Source organism: Neomonachus schauinslandi, chromosome 5 (genome assembly GCF_002201575.2).
Source record: "Neomonachus schauinslandi chromosome 5, ASM220157v2, whole genome shotgun sequence".
Lineage (NCBI taxonomy): Eukaryota > Metazoa > Chordata > Mammalia > Carnivora > Phocidae > Neomonachus > Neomonachus schauinslandi.
Window position 1 is genome coordinate 129,905,475 of NC_058407.1, and position 18,730 is coordinate 129,924,204.

An 18,730-nucleotide genomic window follows, 5' to 3' on the forward strand; every position below is an offset into this window, starting at 1 on the left:
AGCTCTTTCTTCCCTTCAGTGACACTTCCTACTCTTACCTTCCAAGGCTTTCCAGCTCAAAGAAATATTCTAAAGGACCCTAGCAATTGCCACTAGTTCTGACTCAAATAACACCTTCACAGTACCCTCCACAAACATGACATACAAAGTGCAGTCTCTCACTCCACGTGGAGGGTGGCAGGTTTGTGTCACCACCCAATTCGGGCTCTATTTGCCAAGCTCAGTCGACCCTCTATTTAAATGTGCTAAATGTGACAACACTTTAGCAATGTAAATAAAAGTTGAATCCCAATGCAGTTTGTCAATGAAATCCCTTGGGAGCATCTTTCTGCAGAAGAAAGTCCCAGACCTGTTCCTTTAAGGAAACATGTGGATTGTGCTCTTTGCTTCTTCCTATATTCAAAATTAAGCCCCTCCAAATGGCTTACACACTGAAGTTTATAACCTCAGCCTACACAAGTCCAGTGCAAAAAGATCTACAGCCTGCAGGCAGAGTGAGGAAGCTCTTTAAAGATGAATCATTTTCATAAATGAGTGCAGAGGGAGGTCAGGCCAGGGGACAAGGAAGGTTCCATGTGTGCCTGAGATAAGGCCCCATCCATCCTCCTCTTGCTGTCGGGTCTTGATGGGTGAACATTGCCTTGAGCTCCCATAAAACATGTTGTTTGCAGAAAACTTGCAGGTGGTTCATAAAAAAGTCCAAACTGTTACCATGAAATTTATCTCCCACTGCGGGATCTGTTTATAATAGAAACGAAGGATCTCAAATAGAAATTAAGTATCTCAGACTGACTTATATTGGCTGGGAGGATTGAAAAATTCAACCTGCTTCCCAATGGTTGCACTAAAAACGTCAAAGTATTTGTATTGATGACATCTTGACAAGATACAAGTATGTTCAAAAGAAAAATAATGTGCATTGTGGGCACAACCCTTTATCCCTAGGGTAAGAATAAGCTAGGTGAGATTTTATTGGGAGAATTTAATCAGACGACTGAACTCTTCATCACATTTTATTTCTGAAGAGTGTCAAGGATCTGTTATTTACAATTTTCCCATCTGTATGGTCAAAGTGAAAAGGGCATCTCAATTTTTTTTTCAGTTGTTAGGAGATGTTTATTATCTTGAAGCCAAAAAGAGATTGGGGGCAATAGTAATGTTGGCCATAATTTGAGTTATCTCCATACAGAAATTGAAGAGAAATGCTGGGACAATCCATGCAGACAATTCAGACCCTAAAACCTCTGGTACTTGAAACAAAGAGATAAGTGAGGGAGGGGTGCTAAATTTTGTTTGTGTTTGTAATTGACTCAATTTATCACATCACATATACCTGCATGGTGGTTTCAAGTTACTAGAAATAGTTGTCGTCATAAATTTTGAATTGATGAACTTAGCATATCTACATGGCAGAATAGAATGCTGAGGATAGTTTACAGAATCCAAGGATGTCAGAGCTGGAGGGGATCTTGGTGCTTATGCAGCCCAGGATTTCAACCTCTGAGCACAGACATGGAAAGTAAATGTCTGCAAAAATATGGCTTGCATGTTCCCTCTACCTTATCGGTAGCTGTGCTCCGGGTCCTCAGCCCACCACCCGCACACCCAAACCTCTCCCCATTCCTTCACCTAGGGTCCTCAGGCGAAGTGGGCTGAGCAGCACCATACCTAGTACCACACCTTTATTTGACATATGTGTGTCATGAGACCAGCTTTTAGCTATATCAAGAAACCAGCAGTGTTCCTCCAACACCTTCCCAGTGCTGTTGTGTCTCACTTCTTTTTTTTTTTTGAAGATTTTATTTATTTATTTGACAGACAGAGAGACAGTGAGAGAGGGAACACAAGCAGGGTGAGGGGCAGAGGGAGAGAGAGAAGCAGGCTCCCCGCTCAGCAAGGAGCCCAATGCAGGGCTCGATCCCAGGACCCTGGAATCACGTGTTGTGTCTCGTTTCTACCTGCCTCCAACCCCACACTCTGGCCATCCTAGCCACACTGAATCACTGTAGCCCGAGGGGTCCTGTGCTCTCTACCCAGATACTCCGCACTCCTCCTAATTTCATGCAAAATTAGCATTTTGTCCATGCCCCATTTTATCACTCACTGTCAAGAAAACATGTCTAAGGGCTTAATAGTTCTAGGACTTGGGCGCCTGGGTGGCTCAGTTGTTAAGCGTCTGCCTTCGGCTCAGGTCATGATCCCAGGGTCCTGGGATCGAGTCCCACATCGGGCTCCCTGCTCAGCAGGAAGCCTGCTTGTCCCTCTCCCTCTCCCACTCCCCCTGCTCGTGTTCCTGCTCTCGCTGTCTCTGTCTCTGTCAAATAAATAAATAAAATCTTAAAAAAAAAATAGTTCTAGGACTTAAGGTTTCCCTCTTTGTAATAGTAACACGTTGAAAGGGGATAGATGATTCTGATAATTCTGATCAAATGTGTTACCCCAAAAGAATGGATTTATAATTATGGAGTTTCAGGCCTTATGGTAACCAGAAGAGGAACATATTTGGAAATAAGGGGTCTTCGCAGGACTTTAAGTGACCACTTATATATATTTTTATAATTTCAAATGTTTAAAATGTTAAGTTGCAGGAATCTACCAAGTCATGTCCTCAATGGCCTTTAATTTGTATTCTCCAAAGCAGATAACTTGGGGATGAATAATATGCTGGAAGGCAGTATTGTCTGCATTGTTGAATGATTGATATTTGTGATTTTAAAATTGTCAAATAGATATGACTTCATCAGCCTGCTAGTCTTATTGCTTCAAGCAGGATTCTATTTCAGATGACACAAATGAGTTACTTTCCTAATCCTAAAGACCTCAATGAAAACATTTCTCCTCAATCTCTCTCTTATTTTAGTGTTCAATAGCACACACTATCATGGAACTCTTTCCAACCTAAGCCCCTCCCATGAGAAAGAATGAGACAAGTTTGAGACTCATTCATTTCCTGAACAAATATACTTTGAGCTCATCCAACATGCAAATAAAGTGTTTCATGTAGTCTAAAATCAAGCAAGAAAAAAAAAGAAAACTTAAATATTTTTGTCAGTTGTGCTATATAATAATAACAAATAATAATAAGTTAGAACTTATATAGTGCTTACTAACATAACAAAAAGTACTATGTTAAGGATTTAATTAAAAAGAATTTACTCCTACAGCAAAACTATGGAGTGCTATTGTTTCCATTTTATAGAAGAGAAAATTGAGGCTTAGGTGAAGTTATTTGCTCAAGGTCATCTAGCTAGGAATTGGCAGAGCTGGGAGTTATCAAATGAAATTTCAAGCTTTCTAAAATATTTTCAGTATTTCCCACTTCCATGATCTCAAGGAAACCCACTAATAATTTTTATCTAGAAGAAAAATAAACCTACTCTACATTTCAATGTGCCACACAAATATCTCCATTTGTTTTCAAGCTGTCTTGGTCTTAGCTCAACTTCTGAAATGGTAGTTCTCAAAGGATAAGTTTATGAAGGACACTAAACTGGACTATAATACCACTATACTAATCATGTTGATGTTTTGCCAATTGAGGCTTAGTGTTGAATTGCTAATATAGTAATCTGCATTGATCCAAAAGAAAACCATCAAAAAACAAAAACAAAACAAAACACAGGACCCTATTCTCCCATGCCCAACCCAAAGGAACATAGTTGTATTTCTTCCCACCAGACAGGCACCAGATAAACATTCCTGAATTTTTTGGTCATTTAGAATGGTTTTGATAAAATTGACTTAAGTGAGTCATTGTCCTAATTTACTCACCCATTCTCCAAGTTTTTATTGAACACCTATGATTAAAGCACAAAACACATCAGGAAATAGAAAGATGAGCCTAATGCCAACCCTGTCCTCAAACTGTCTTATAGTCAATGAGGGAGGTAAGATAGGAACATCAATAAAAATAATAAAATAGAGGCAAAGGTGGCCGGACGTGTATTGCCAAGGATATGTGCAGATCAATATTAAAACTCTGCAGTGAGAAAGGACAATATTTGGGGAATGAGGAAGAGAAACACTTGCAAAACAATTGGTTCATTATTCAAAAGAATTATTTTGCTCTAGCAAGTTGCAATCATTCTTTTCATGAAAACCAACCAAAAAAAAGGAAAAAAGATAGAAACAATGAAGAAGATTACGTAATTGGATTTCGTTCTAGGTTGAGTCATATTTTTGAGGAGAAACATGGGAAATATAGTTTCAAATCAAGCTAATCCAGCCAAGATGGAATAATGGCAACCAAATTTCCCTCCTGTCTGAAACAACCAAAAACAAACAAAAAATGGATAAAAACATATGTAAGAATGGTCTATAAGATCATGTATATCAGACAGTGAAGAGCAGTCATCCTCGAAAGATGAGAGGCAAACAGGATGAGCTCTCCAGGAGTCCCTGCTTTCTGCCATGAGAGTTTCCAGACCACAGTGCAGGAAGGGGCAACTCAGGTGGAGCTTGGCGTACTCCATGAGTTATGGAGATGGAGGTGCAGCTCTGGGAAAAGCAAGGTGGTCCTGTTCTAAGGACACAGTATCAAAGAAGAGAGAGCTGCTGAGAAAGAGACATTTGCAGGGGATCCCCTCTGATACTGAACTGAGTATTGATCATCTCATGCATGTGATGAAGCAACCCAATGCAGGGAAAGAACCATCTAAAAGAATTTAGAAGAGGTAACAGAGCCTGGCACTCTGATAGTGTTGGAGATTGTTCCCATGAGCCGGACTGGAAAGCTTAAAGATTCACAGGGCATTGAGTAGAGTAATAAATGGGTCTCTCCTCAGTAGTGGGGTATAATTATTTCTAGAATGAGCACTGCTCCAATCCACCTAACAAATCTTAACAGCAACCGCCAGAGAATCAAACTGTTTCTAAGTAACTTGACTGCAACCTAGAACAAAGTTAAAGAATGCTTATAGAAATAAAAGAAATATCCAGCACCCAACAATATAAATTTCACAATGTCTGGCATCTAATCAAAAAGCACCAGGCAAGCAAAGGAGACAGAAAATATGATCCATGCTGAAGGGAAAAGTCCATCAATCAAAACACACCCAGAACAGACACAGATGTTAGAATTAACAGACAAGGACATTAAAACCATTATTATAAATACATTCCATTTGTTCAAAAGTTAAGTAGAAAGATGGAAAATATTAAAAAGACCAGGATCCAAGTTCTAGAGATGAAAACATCAATGTGTGAAATGGAAAACTCACTGGATGGGATTAATGACCAATAAGATGTTCTAGGAGAAAAATTAATAAACTCAAAGACATATAATAAAACCTATTCAAAATGAAACACAGAGAAAAGAGAATTTAAAAACAAAAAGAAGAGCATATCACTGAGCTATGGGAAAATTTCAATCAACCAGATACATGTGTCATTGGAGTCTCCAAAAGAGAGGAGGGGGGAAGAAAATTATCTGGAAAAAAAAAATTAATGGCTGAAATTATTGAAAATTTCACAAAAACTGTAAACCCTTAGATCCAGGAAGTTCAACAAATCCCAAGCACCAGACACATGAAGAAAATCAGACCAAGGCACATTATAAGCAAATTGTTCAAAACCAGTAATACAGAGAAAATCTTAAAAGCAGTCAGAGGAAAAGTTACATCTCATACCTCAATATATTAAGAATGATCAAAGATGAAGATGACAGCAGATTTCTGTCCAGAAACAATCCAGTGAAGAGAAAAAGATCAACTTTTTAAAGAAAAAGAGAGAAATCCATATGAAGACAACCATACATTAATAACATTTATTCGGCAAAGAAAACAAAAACCAAAACAAAAAAACCCTAAATCCTTTAATTACAAAAGGATGGTGTTGGATGGTGAACAGACTAGAAATCCCTTAGACTCCTCAGCTGCATAACAAAAGGTTTGAATAAATAATCTCTACTTTTTCGTTCAGTTCTAACTTTTATGACTTTGCTTATTTCTTTGACTTCCACACACTTCTACACACCCCTATTAAAATCATAATAACCTCTACAACTTGGCATGATCTATACAGAATAAAAAGTACCAGATTCCCAGATTTGGAAATATCTAAAAATTTACTTTAAATATTTTTTGGATCTAGACACCTCTAAGTAAATAATGACGAACAAAACAAAGCCACACAGTGAGTACGGTTAAAGACCTAACTATGCCTGGGAAGCTAAAACTACACAGAGGTGACCCATGAGCTGTGTTAAGGTTGAGGAGATCCCTCCACACTGGCAAGGGTGCTGACAGGGATGAAGTCCAGTGTGTGCAAAGGCGCAGGAGTGACAGAGAATATTCTTGTCACTAAAGTGAGCGCAAATGTCAAGAGTCCCAGTACATCTTGCCGACAGGCATCCAAGGAAGCTTGACTTCCTAACAGAGACACCTGTTTAGTCATGAAGGAGTTTCCATGTCATGTAAAGAGGCTGGTTTCCAATCTGCGAGTAGTAAGGAATATTGGAAGGATTTACTTTTGGTACAAAAAGAATGTATGCTTTCATAAAAAAAAATATTTTTTTATTATGTTATGTCAGTCGCCATACAGTACATCATTAGTTTTTGATATAGTGTTCCATGATTCATTGTTTGCATATAACACCCAGTGTTCCATGCAGTACATGCCCTCCTTAATACCCATCACTGGGCTAACCCATCCCCCCACCCCCTCTCCCCTCTAAAACCCTCAGTTTGTTTCCTGGAGTCCATAGTCTCTCATGGTTTGTCTCCCCCTCTATTTTCCCCCTTCATTTTTCCCTTCCTTCTCCTAATGTCCTCCATGCTATTCCTTATGTTCCACATATGAGTGAAACCATATGATAATTGACTTTCTCTGCTTGACTTATTTCACTCAGCATAATCCCCTCCAGTCCCACCCATGTTGATGTAAAAGTTGGGTATTCATCTTTTCTGATGGCTGAGTAATATTCCATTGTATATATGGACCACATCTTCTTGATCCATTCGTCTGTTGAAGGGCATCTCGGCTCCTTCCACAGTTTGGCTACTACACTACTGGGTATTTACCCCAAAGACACAGATGTAGTGAAAAGAAGGGCCACATGCATCCCAACGTTCATAGCAGCAATGTCCGCAATAGTAAAAAGAAAATATTAAGGCTGATGCAATGGCTTCCCCTCACTGAACCACCCAAGCTCACGCCTCTCACGGCATGATTTTAGGTCAAAGACTAACAGGTAAATGGTCATATCAGCATTCCAAACATAAAAGATGGGAGATAAGGACTATGTTTCAATATCACAGAAAAGAAGAAAAGACATAATCCCCTAAACTAAAGCAATGGCAGTGGGCACCGAGGGGGGGGATCCAAGAGATGCCGGAACTGGAATATCGAGAGGATCCCTCATTGCGACAGAATGACAACCAACTGGGGGATATAGGGCCTATCTCAGGTCACTTCTTTTGGGGGAAATCAAAGATTTTTTTTTCATATCAGAAATGGCATTCAAGATGGGCTCAAATGCTGAGATGGGGAAGAGCATTTCAGTTAGAAAGACTAGCGCGAGAAATGGGACAGAACAAGGAAGATGTTTTATAGTATCTCAAAATAGCAACCATGCCAGGGGGCCTGAGGCAAAGGGTCCTGACTGGGACATCAATGACAAAGGAGCTGGGCAGGACCTTCGAGGAAATCCACAAAGGGCCTCCAGCAGCAGGCTAAGCTTTTGGGAATTATTGGCAGTGTCTGAACAGGAGATAGGGAGTGTGGTTTGGGATGGATTAGAAGGGTCGGCGCGGGGAACCTGGTTACAAAACTGTGAGAATAGTCCAGTCGCTGGTTAGTCAAGAGCTGAGCTGGCATGGAGAGACAAATGCAAGAGACATCACAGAAGCAACCTGTTGGGGGCGGGGGTGGGGGGTTGGTGAGGAGGAGTTGCAGGATTTCTGGAAAGCTAGAAAGCCTCAGGCTCAAAACTTATTCAGGCCCTTCTCGAGTTTCCTCTTGTTTATCCGTGAACTCCAGACTGGAGTTAGTAATCTGGACCTATCCGTGCCAGCATGTTCCATAAAGATATAAAGGGAGATACACAAGTTCGCAAATAGACACATACATAGATATAAAGATACACAGATAGACTGATACCAAGGGTACATCGACTTACCCATTCAGGTACAGCATATAATTGGAAGGATACCTGCTTGTTATTCCAGAACTCAAATGTGTATTACAAGGAGGAGAAAAAAATGTTTCAAACTTTAGTTCCAGACGTTTCTAAAAAAAAAACTGGGTGATAGGTCAGAGCGTGAGTGGGATGAACAGGAGCACTAACGTTTCCAAACCAGTTCTTCCATTCTCTCCACTACCTGACATTACCAGTATAACAGGCTTCCCCGCTGATTGAACATAAGGACGCTCGTACTTCACCCCCAAATGCCCCGAGTCCATTGAGGTGCACACAGAAATTCAGTTTGCAGCTCTCTTTCTAAATACACTGTGATCCAAACTGGATCCAAACTGGATCCAAACTGATCCTGTGAGTGACCTTACATTGCGGAGTCAACCACGCGGGGGCTTGGAGCCTATGTGAAGTTCCAGGTGTCTCAGAACCTCAGGCTCAGGACACCTTTTATGAGAGCTATAATCCCCAGTGGAAGGCAAACAGCAACAGTCTGAAGGGTTACGACAGTGATGAAGGCAGTTCGTACATTTCATAAATGCTGATTGGGCTTTTAAGTCACCACTGTCTTTGTTGCGTAACAGCTCCTGAATTACTAGGTAGCTTAGTTGGGTTTATTAGTTAATGCTATATGATACGTAGTAATCACAATTAATTCTATCACATTCAAAAGGAAGTAGCATAAGGATCCTACACTGTGGCTTAGAAAGCAAAGGTAATTATAGCTCTACCCTGTAATTGTATGGTTTATCTCTTTCTCTAAGCATGCCGCTGGATGGTAACAATGGAGATGTTGTGCAATGTTCATTGAGAAACCGGGGAGCCATGTGCAATGGCCAAGGGATTTAGCCATAAAAATCTGAACTTTTGCTGGAAACACAAGGTTAAGATCTTATCCACAGCTATTTTTACGAGAGAGATAAAAGGATTTAAAAGGGTGAAGATTAACACAACGAGGAATGGGAGTTCCTTTATGAATCAAACTCTTTGTTTTTCCCAATTGATTTCAAATTGAGGGAGCAGCATCTTGTCTAAGATATCCTGTAGAGGAAGGTGGAGAAATACAACTTGTTCTGGTGGGCTCAGGCTGGGTCTGTGGCTCTAGTGGGTAGGTGGCTGTCTGTCACAATAACTCTTCCTCCTCTGTTTTGCTGTCCTCACACACTAATGAAAGACATTACACCCCATCAACCTCAAATTTCTCATGTACAGGTTGGGACTGATAACTAACTTAGATGATTGTGGAGATAGCTAGTAAAAATGCTTCACAAACTCTAAATACTGAAAAAAAAAATTCTACCATATATTTGTTGCCTGATGCACTACGATCATAGGAATACAACGAATTGTCTGAAAAACACTCAAATGTGTTTAATTAGAAGTTTATGAAATGAAAACTACAATGCATTACTTCCTAAACCATCATATTTTAAATTTCAGGGGGATATTAATACAGGTGCTGTTTCGCAAGGCCATATGAAGAAATAGTCACATAGCGAAGTACAAAAATATTATGTAGTCAACCACGGTTACTGCTTAGATGATGAAGCAAACTATGACTGAGCCTAATTGAAAATACCTCTAGCACTGTGTTCTCTAATAACCTTTCACATCCAGGGAGAGGAGGTTGGACAGGATTCCATCACGTCTCAAAACCTTCGTCTGTCAGATCGGAATATCTGTAATGAAGTGTGGAATGTCATTTCCTGTTGTAAAGAAACAAAGCTAGTTAAGTCTTGATATCCATTTCCCCCTAAGATCTGACCAAAAAAAAAAAAAAATCTGACCAAAAAAAAAAATTTTTTACGTTTATTAAAGGGGACATGAAGGAGCTCTTGGGTGGCTCGGTCAGTTGAATGTCCAGCTCTTGGTTTTGGCTCAGGTCATGATCTCAGGGCTGTGGGATCGAGCCCCAAGTCTGGCTCTGCGCTGAGCACGGAGTCTGCTTGAGATTCTCTTTCTCCCTCTCTCTCTGCCCCTCCTCCTGCTCTCCCTCTCTCAAATCAATAAATAAATCTTTAAAAAAAATAAAGGGACATGGAAGTAAAAACTGGCAACAAAGAAAACAGTAAAAGAGATCTGGGGTTAAGACTCTAGAAATTTTCTTAGGGCTTTGGAAACAGTACCAGTGTCTGCTCAAACCTGACACCAAACTTAGCCTCTCCCACTCCCAAGCCAGTCTGGATGAAAACCAGCTTTACTTGAGACTCAACTATCTAAGAACCCACATTGTCATTCCCAGGCCTGTTTAAGCCCTTTTAATAGATCAAGTCAGGGTGGTATCCTCATAATTTCGTGTTGTGAATAGGACAAATAAAGCCTTCAATGACATCTAATCAGAGTATTTTCTTTTCTCTTCCCTTAGACCATTATTCCATAGGGGTCCAGATTTCCCCAGCCTGTCAGTCATTGTGACCACAAGCTGCCCGAGCACATTTGAAAGCCATAAAGTAGCTAATTTGCCAAGATAGATTTAAAAGACATGAGACAGCTTCTGGTTGTGGTCTCTCTGGCTCCTGCCACACAAAGCAGAGTTCTGAAGCTCACGGGGGATTTCTTTGGCTGCTGGTGAGCTATTGTTTAAACATCGATTGGCTCTTTTTTTTTTCTATCATTCACATCCCCCCCCCACCCACCCACATGCTGCCACCAGCAGTCTCAGACTTCATTCATAGCCCATCACCTGAAAGTTGCGTGCTCAACATGCTTACAAAAAATGAGCCATTTACAGGTCAGAGCTAAGGGAGAAAATAGCACGCATAGATACTAACTAAGCCTTGAGTGAATTTTTCGTATCTACTCAAAAGACTTACATGCTGTTTTTGCCAATGAACTCTGGGATATACAAGACAAAATGAAGTAATTCATGTTAAAGTAATTTCATGACCAAAAAAAAAGACTATACAAATGCAAGATATTTGAGAAACCTGTGGCGTATCTCATGAGGAAATAAAAAGATCCTGGACAATTTTTCCCAGCCTACGTTGCACAGAGCAGGTACAAGGTGATTAGCGGTCCAAGGGAGGGACACAGATTTCAGAACCAGAGGGGGTTGCGAATCCTGAGTTGGTCTCTCATTGGCGATCATGAACAACATATTTCTTCTCTTTGGGCTTCAATTCCTTATTTGAAAAATGGAGATGATATCATCTATCTCATAGGGTTGTTGGATGTAATAATGAACTAATTTGCATAAAATGTTAAACGATCTCTGGCTCAGAGTGAATAAATAGTGGCCATTATTATTTATTATTACTATTGCTTTGTGTTTTGTGATGATCAGAGGCAGAGTATTTTTTTTAATTTTTTATTTATTTATTTGACAGAGAGAGACACAGTGGGGAACACAAGTGGGGGGAGTGGGAGAGGGAGAAGCAGGCTTCCAGCCAAGCAGGGAGCCTGATGCGGGACTTGATCATCTTGACCTGAACTGAAGGCAGACGCTTAACGACTGAGCCACCCAGGCGCCCCGAGGCAGAGTATTTTTTTCATGAAACATAACACAGAAAGAGTAATAATATAATTAAACACATATATAGTACCAACTACGTGCCATGCCTCATTGTCTAAAGAAATTGAGGCCCACAGAAATAAAGCAATCTGCTGAAATTCACATGGCTAATAAGTAGTGAGCCTGGATTTGAACCTGAGCAGGCTGGCTGCTGAGACCGTGCTGCTAATGATGCCACTCTAAAATAAACATATTCTGAATGCAGTTGTCTTTTGGCTGTAAAAACCAGAAGCACACCGAGGTGAACGTGAGTAAGAGTTCTACTGTAAGCTTCCCAGTGGCTCTTGAGGACATGAAGGTCAAGTTCCCAGTCCCAGCTCATAGAAGCTGGGGCCAGAGAGCAGTTCTGAGTTCAGGGCAGTCCTGGGGCCAGAATGGCCCACACTCTGCACAGCTGCTGTTCCCGTGCTCCAGTGGAAGTGTCTACCACCCCATGAAATCTTCCAATTCTGTTCCCCCACAGCTCAATTCCTCCAGTCCAACTAGAGATTCCAAGGAAAGGAACCGCCATGATGCATTTTAGGGGTGGTGCCCATCTCTGAACCAGTCAGATCTGTTGAAGAGTCCAAGTCCCTGGACAAACATGGCTGCCTCCATTCACCACGAGCAGAAGCTTTAGGGGAAGAAACTATTGGCAATTCCAAGTAGACCTTTCCCATCATGCCCTTGCTGTCCTCTTATCCTCCTCCTCACAGGAGGCTGAGGAACAAAGAAGTTGAGGCCAGTCTCTGAAATCAGTGAGTCCCAAAACTAAACTCCATCTCCACCATCCTTGGCCATGTAAGATCAGACAAGTTACCAAATCTCTCTGGGACTGTCTCCAGAGGTGTAAAATGGGGATGATGATAATAAGAACTGCCTTATAGCTGTACTTCGAGTATTAAATATATATAAAACACCTTGGCATAAATCTTGGCACATAATAAGACTTCAGTAAATGTTACCTATATTTTTATCACTATTCCCATCTGAAGAGGCTTCATAAATTTACTTTGGCCTCGGGGCATCTGGGTGGCTCAGTCGGTTCAGCGTCTGCCTTCCACTCAGGTCATGATCCCAGGGTCCTGGGATCGAGCCCCGCATTGGGCTCCCTGCTCAACGGGAAGACTGCTTCTCCCTCTCCCTCTTCCTGCCGCTCTCCTTGCTTGTGCTCTCTCTGTGTCAAATACGTAAATAAAATCTTAAAAAAAAAAAAAATTTACTTTGGCCTTTTGAGTGTTGAGCCCTGCAAGCTCCTTTGTCCTCTTCCCTTCCAAATATTTATTTTTTCAATATCCAAATATTCAAGTGATCCTAGGGACCAGAAAGGGCTAAGAATAGGTGCAAGACTCGGCAAAGTAAGGCAGTGCGCAGATAAGTGTCTGTGTCATAGATACTGCTGATTGTCACCTATTTTATCTTAGCTTAGTAAATTTTATTTATTTTGACATGGTACCCAGATAGCATTGCATTTCCAGCCTCCTTTGCACCTAGATATGGCCTTGGGACTAATGTCTGACCAACAAGATATAAAGCAGAGTTTTGGAGTTTCCAGGATGCTGTTTAAAGCAACCTGACTCGATGCATCCTTTGGCCCACCTGTCTTTCTCCTTATCCAGCCTACAACATAAACCTGTTGGTCATATTCCAGGAGCCATATTAGGAAATGCATCTGTTAGGGATGATAAGAGAGGGGAAGAGAGAGAGAACAAGCCCGAGTCCCAGAAATCTATCAAGGCTCCATACCAACTCTGGACTACCCACCTCCAGATTCCTATTTTGTGAGATAGAAACTTGAACCTGAGCCATTGTTAATTTGGGTTATTAGCATTAGTTTAGGTTATTGGTATCAAAATAGAATATAATTCTAATACAATAAATCTTGAAGTCTTCAATTATTATCTAATCATTGAAATGCTATAGATACGTTAATCAGAAGAGAATGGATAAGTGGAAAGGGGAAGATAAAAGAAGATGGATAGTACACTTGCAATCAGAAATTATCTTCCTCAAAAGAAAAACCACATCCTATAGTAGAGTCTTTCTTAGTTTGCCTAATGGGATTAGCCTAAAGAGAAATTATCAGGAGCTGATACTCCACACTCCAATACACATGTAGGTACTTAGATACCTACCAGATCCACTCATTTGCTGAATGTAGTGAGTAAATGTCTTGAACTTATCTTGAGTCCTCTTTTTTATTTTTTTTTTATTTTTTTTTTTAAAGATTTTATTTATTTATTTCACAGAGAGAGAGAGAGCGCAGGAACACAAACGCGGCGTGGGAGAGGGAGAAGCAGGCTTCCCACTGAGCAGGGAGCCCGATGTCGGGCTCCCAGGACCCTGGGATCATGACCTGAGCCAAAGGCAGATGCTTAACGACTGAGCCACCCAGGAGCCCCGAGTCCTCTTTTTTAAGTGGACATGATAAGCCTTACCTTACCGAGATAATCTGAACATCATTTATTTAGGACATCACCCAAAATACTCACGAACATCCTCACACATTTTCTTGCACTCCTTGCCAACAAATTCTTCTTAGCCAAAACTATCATCTCTCATGTTCTGACTCAGGTGAAACATTGGCTCAACCCCCGACACAAAGACCCATCAGAACAACACGCAGAAGAACACAAGGGCCCCAAAATGTCTGTAGGGTCCAGGCCTCCATATCTTGTGATCCATACTTATTTGACTGATGGAAGTATGTTGTACCTATAAAATCCTTATTCAGTTTCAAAATTATTTAGCTTCTTCGGGCCTATGTTTTCTCATGAGTAAAATGTTGCTTCCCCCCCCGCCCGCCAAAGTGTCTTCCAAAATCTATAGGACGTTCATTCATTCATTCATTCATTCAGTATTTATTAGGCACTTAAAACCTTCTAGTCCAGAAATAAACAAAATTCCTGTCCTTATGGGGCTTATTCTTTAGAAGGGGACACAGAGAAGAGATTTGGAGGAAACTGTTCATTAAGTTATGGTCACTCTGATGGTGGGGCTGGGACTATGTGGTCGCCATGTTGGCTTGGCCAGCATCTCTGTGAGGTTCTGCCAACAGAGGGTGCTGGAGGGAGACTGCAATGGTTGGGGAGGAAGAAGGCACCTGCTTCTTCCCATTTGCCTCTTGTCTTCTGTCAACTGCACCCCAACAACTGCTCAACACCTGTCAACAACCATTGATTCCAGAAGCTGCAGGTGATTCCAACTTTCTGTTTTCCACACTGCAAGAACTAGCCTCACTGAACCCCCTCAGAGATCTCCATCCCAGACAGGCAGTGCCCTTCTTCAGAGGCAAGAATTTCAGCTCATAAAGCCCCTCCTACAAGCCTTTGAATTTTAAAAATTCTGGCCTCTTCCTGTTGTTTCCCCAGCCTGCATTAGTCCATCAGGGCTGCAGTAACAAATACCACCTGCCAGACGCCTTAAACAGAAGACATTTATTTTCCCAGCTCTCAAGGCTGGAAGTCAGAGATCAAGATGAAGACAGGGCTGTTTCTTCTGAGGCCACTCTCCTTGGCTCGTGCTGGCCAACTTCTCCCTGGGTCTTCACATGGTCTTCCCTCTGTTTCTGTGTCCTAATCACCTCTTGTTATCAGGACACCGGTCATATGGGATTAGGGCCCACCCCAATGACCTCATTGTAACTTAATTATCTCTTTAAAGGCCCTATCTCCAAATATGACCACATTTTGAAGTCCTAGGGTTCAGGACTTTAATCTATGAATTTGGGGGAAGACATAATTCTCCCAAACATGGCCCTAGGTTCTTACTACAGTTACCACTTCTGTGAAACCTTTTTTTTTTGGGGGGGGGGGGCTTTTCAGTTCTCTAATACTTGATTAAGACTCTTTTATATTAAATTCTGTTAGTTGAATTATGTGGTGTCTGAACCTTGCATGGATCCTGGCTGATACAGTATGTCAGATGGTAATGGTTCTAGGGAGAAAAAACAAAAACCAAAATGGAGAAAAGGAGGAAGAAGAGCTGAGGTAAAGATAGGATGGTTAAGAAAGAGTTCTCCAGAGGTGACATTTGAACAACAAGCTGGAGGAGGTGAAGGAGCAAACCAGGAGGCTTTCTTGGGGCAAAACCATCTTCTGGCATAATAGGTAGCGTGGAGTAAAAGCACTAATATTCCTAGTGAAACTTGCACAACGCTCCTTGAGACAAGTCACGGCAGAGCCCAGAGCTTTTCAATAATCCTCACTCTGAGGGACTGTCTGTCCATCCCATGCACAGCAGCAATTGCTGGTGGGGAGCTGGGAAGTACTCAACGTTATTCTCATGGTAGAAAATAACAATCAAGAATTTTAGAGCTGGCGAGGACCTTGTCATTCATGAATCCACGTTTCCGATTTTGTAGACCTAGACCCAGAGAGATGAGTTTTCTTGCCCAGGTCCACTCAGATGATTGTGGAACTTGGACGAGTCCCTTGCTTCTTATGGGTCAGAAGTCTGTCTACAGCACCACTGTGTGCATTCCTCATCAAGAATTGCAACAAGTGTTGAGTTGAACGGACGCAGATAATTAGGGACCTACCTCCACCAGGAAAGTCCAATTCTCAGGTCAGAATATAAATGCTGACGTCCTGGAGTGTGCTAACAAATCTTGGACACATAGGCATAAGGCATGGGCACTCGTTCACAGCTTAATAAAGAAGCAAAGATAATGCCATTGTGTTCAGGGTTTCCTGGCACATAATGCAGGTAGAAGCCTTTAGATTCTCTTCTAGGTCTGGACCTAATCTCAGCTGCTTCTCTGCCCTCTCCAAACTTGTCAGGAGTGGTCCCTGCAGAGGTCCCCTTCCAACCCTTGGAAGAGTAAGATCTTCCGTGTTCCTTCATTCTCACGAGGCCGCAAGAACACCCGAAGCAACATTACAAGCCCGTAGAAACTGAAAGCCTGGCCCCTGAGAGAATTCTGATGACAAGGATAATAGCATGAGGAAAAGCAAGGCACAGGCCATTCTGTGAGCAGTGTTCAGATGCTCATCCTGCAAAGCTCTCGCTAGGCTACATGTGTTGTCATGCCATGAAGATAAAGGCTTTTGTTTTCTTTCTGGAGGAGATGGTAATAGCATGCCTACACTTCTTGGTTCTGCTTTGGGCCCTAAAGCACATTACTACCATTGCACGTCCAGAGAAGTAAGATGATTGCCTTGAGAAATACAGGCAGTACCTCGAAATATCTGATACATTCTGCATGCCTTCCTAGGCCATAGATTTCCATGGTGTGTTTGGCTTAAATGGGAACCTAATATATACTGTGTTTTTCGATATCCATTAAGGGATTCATTTCATGACAAATATCATTAGTATCATGAACAAATAATTATCTGTGTTGACTTCCATACAAGGCCTGGGGTAGGGAGCAATTAATGGCAATTATAAGACATAAAATTCTTAGCCCCTAAGATCATTCTCATATAGCTGAGAACAGCAGAGGTTGAAAAGACTGATTTTCTAATTCATTTTAAAATTGGAGACTCTGAGGCCAAGCTGGTTGAGTTACTCAAATTCACACAAGTGGGGAGTACCATGAATCTAAAGAAATACAAAGATTTTAGAGGAAGAGAAATCATGAGATTATTGTTGCATTGGGTAGCTTTAGTAAGAACACATGTAATTTTAGAGAAATAAATATAACACTGCATTAAAGATAATTTCTGTTTGAGACATATTTTCACATATGTACTAAATACAATATTAGTTTTAAATTCTTCTTCCAAGGGTACCTGGGTGGCTCAGTTGATTAAGCATCTGACTCTTGGTTTTGGCTCAGGTCAGGATCTCGGGGTTGTGAGATCAAGCACCGTGTTGGGAATCTGTTTGAGATTCTTTCTCTTGCTTTCCCTCTGCCCCTCCCCCTGGTCTCTCTCTCTCTAAAATAAATAAAATAAAACCATTAAAAAATTTTGGCTTCCATTATAAATACACTTGAATATAAATTCAATGCCTTTGGGAAGGAAGAGGGCATGGGGAAAAGGTATCTTTTACTCTATACGTGTGATGATACTAAATGGTATTTTTTATCATAAATATTTCTTAATCTTATAATAAAAATTTTTAAATAGATAAACTCAAGGTGACCATCAAAAAGCTCGGCATGCAGAGGGTAAATCAGTCTAAGAATAACCAGAAAAAGAGAAGAGCTGAAAAGCTGGCCAAATATTGTATTATATTACACAAAGACACTGTTCTTGAATAAACAGAAGATCCAACAATTCCCAGTGTCTAGAACTCACTGTGTATTCAGGAAATCGGCCCAGAAAAAAGGCCTACCAGTATAAAGGGCCAAAGGCCAAAGAGGATAGCATAATAGAGGACCAAAAAAGAGGGTTTTCAAGAAGCAAAGCTCTATCAGGACATTAGCCCTCCATCTCCAAGGAAATTTAGTCACTTTTGATTAAATGATGATAAGAACTGAAAAAATGATCCTAGAATTAATGTACCTAGACGTTGGCATATGTGTGTTCATAACATTTAAACCTTGAGTGTCAGTTGCTAATTTATCCAAATCGACGTCTCTGAGATAAATTACCAATATTAACGTTTTATTATTAACATTTGGAGGGGTTTTGTTTTTGCTTGTTTTACTCAATATGTTTTGTTCTTTTTGTTTTTTGTTTTGTTTTGTGCTTGGTTTCGACAGCATCCAATCGCCAAGTGGACAATTTGGACAAGAATATGGGAAAGACAAGCTGTGGTGGGCTGGGGCATCTGGAGAAATTTCAGGAAGGAAGTGAACTCTTGAGCTGAGCTTCAGTATTTCAATAGCTTTCTTTCAGGGCGCCTGGGTGGCTCAGTTGGTTGAGTGACTGCCTTTGGCTCAGGTCATGATCCTGGAGTCCCGGGATCGAGTCCCACATCGGGCTCCCTGCTCAGCAGGGAGTCTGCTTCTCCCGCTCCCCCCTCTTGTGCTCTCTCTCTCTCTCATTCTCTCTCTCAAATAAATAAATAAAATCTTTAGAAAAAAAATTTCTTTCATTGCCAATTGAAAACGGAGCTAAGAAAATTTGGCATCTTGCCCCTCTCCCATACACCCCCCAAAAGCCATTTTTTTCTTTTTTTTAATGCACTTGTCATGGTAGCTTTAACGAAATACTTAG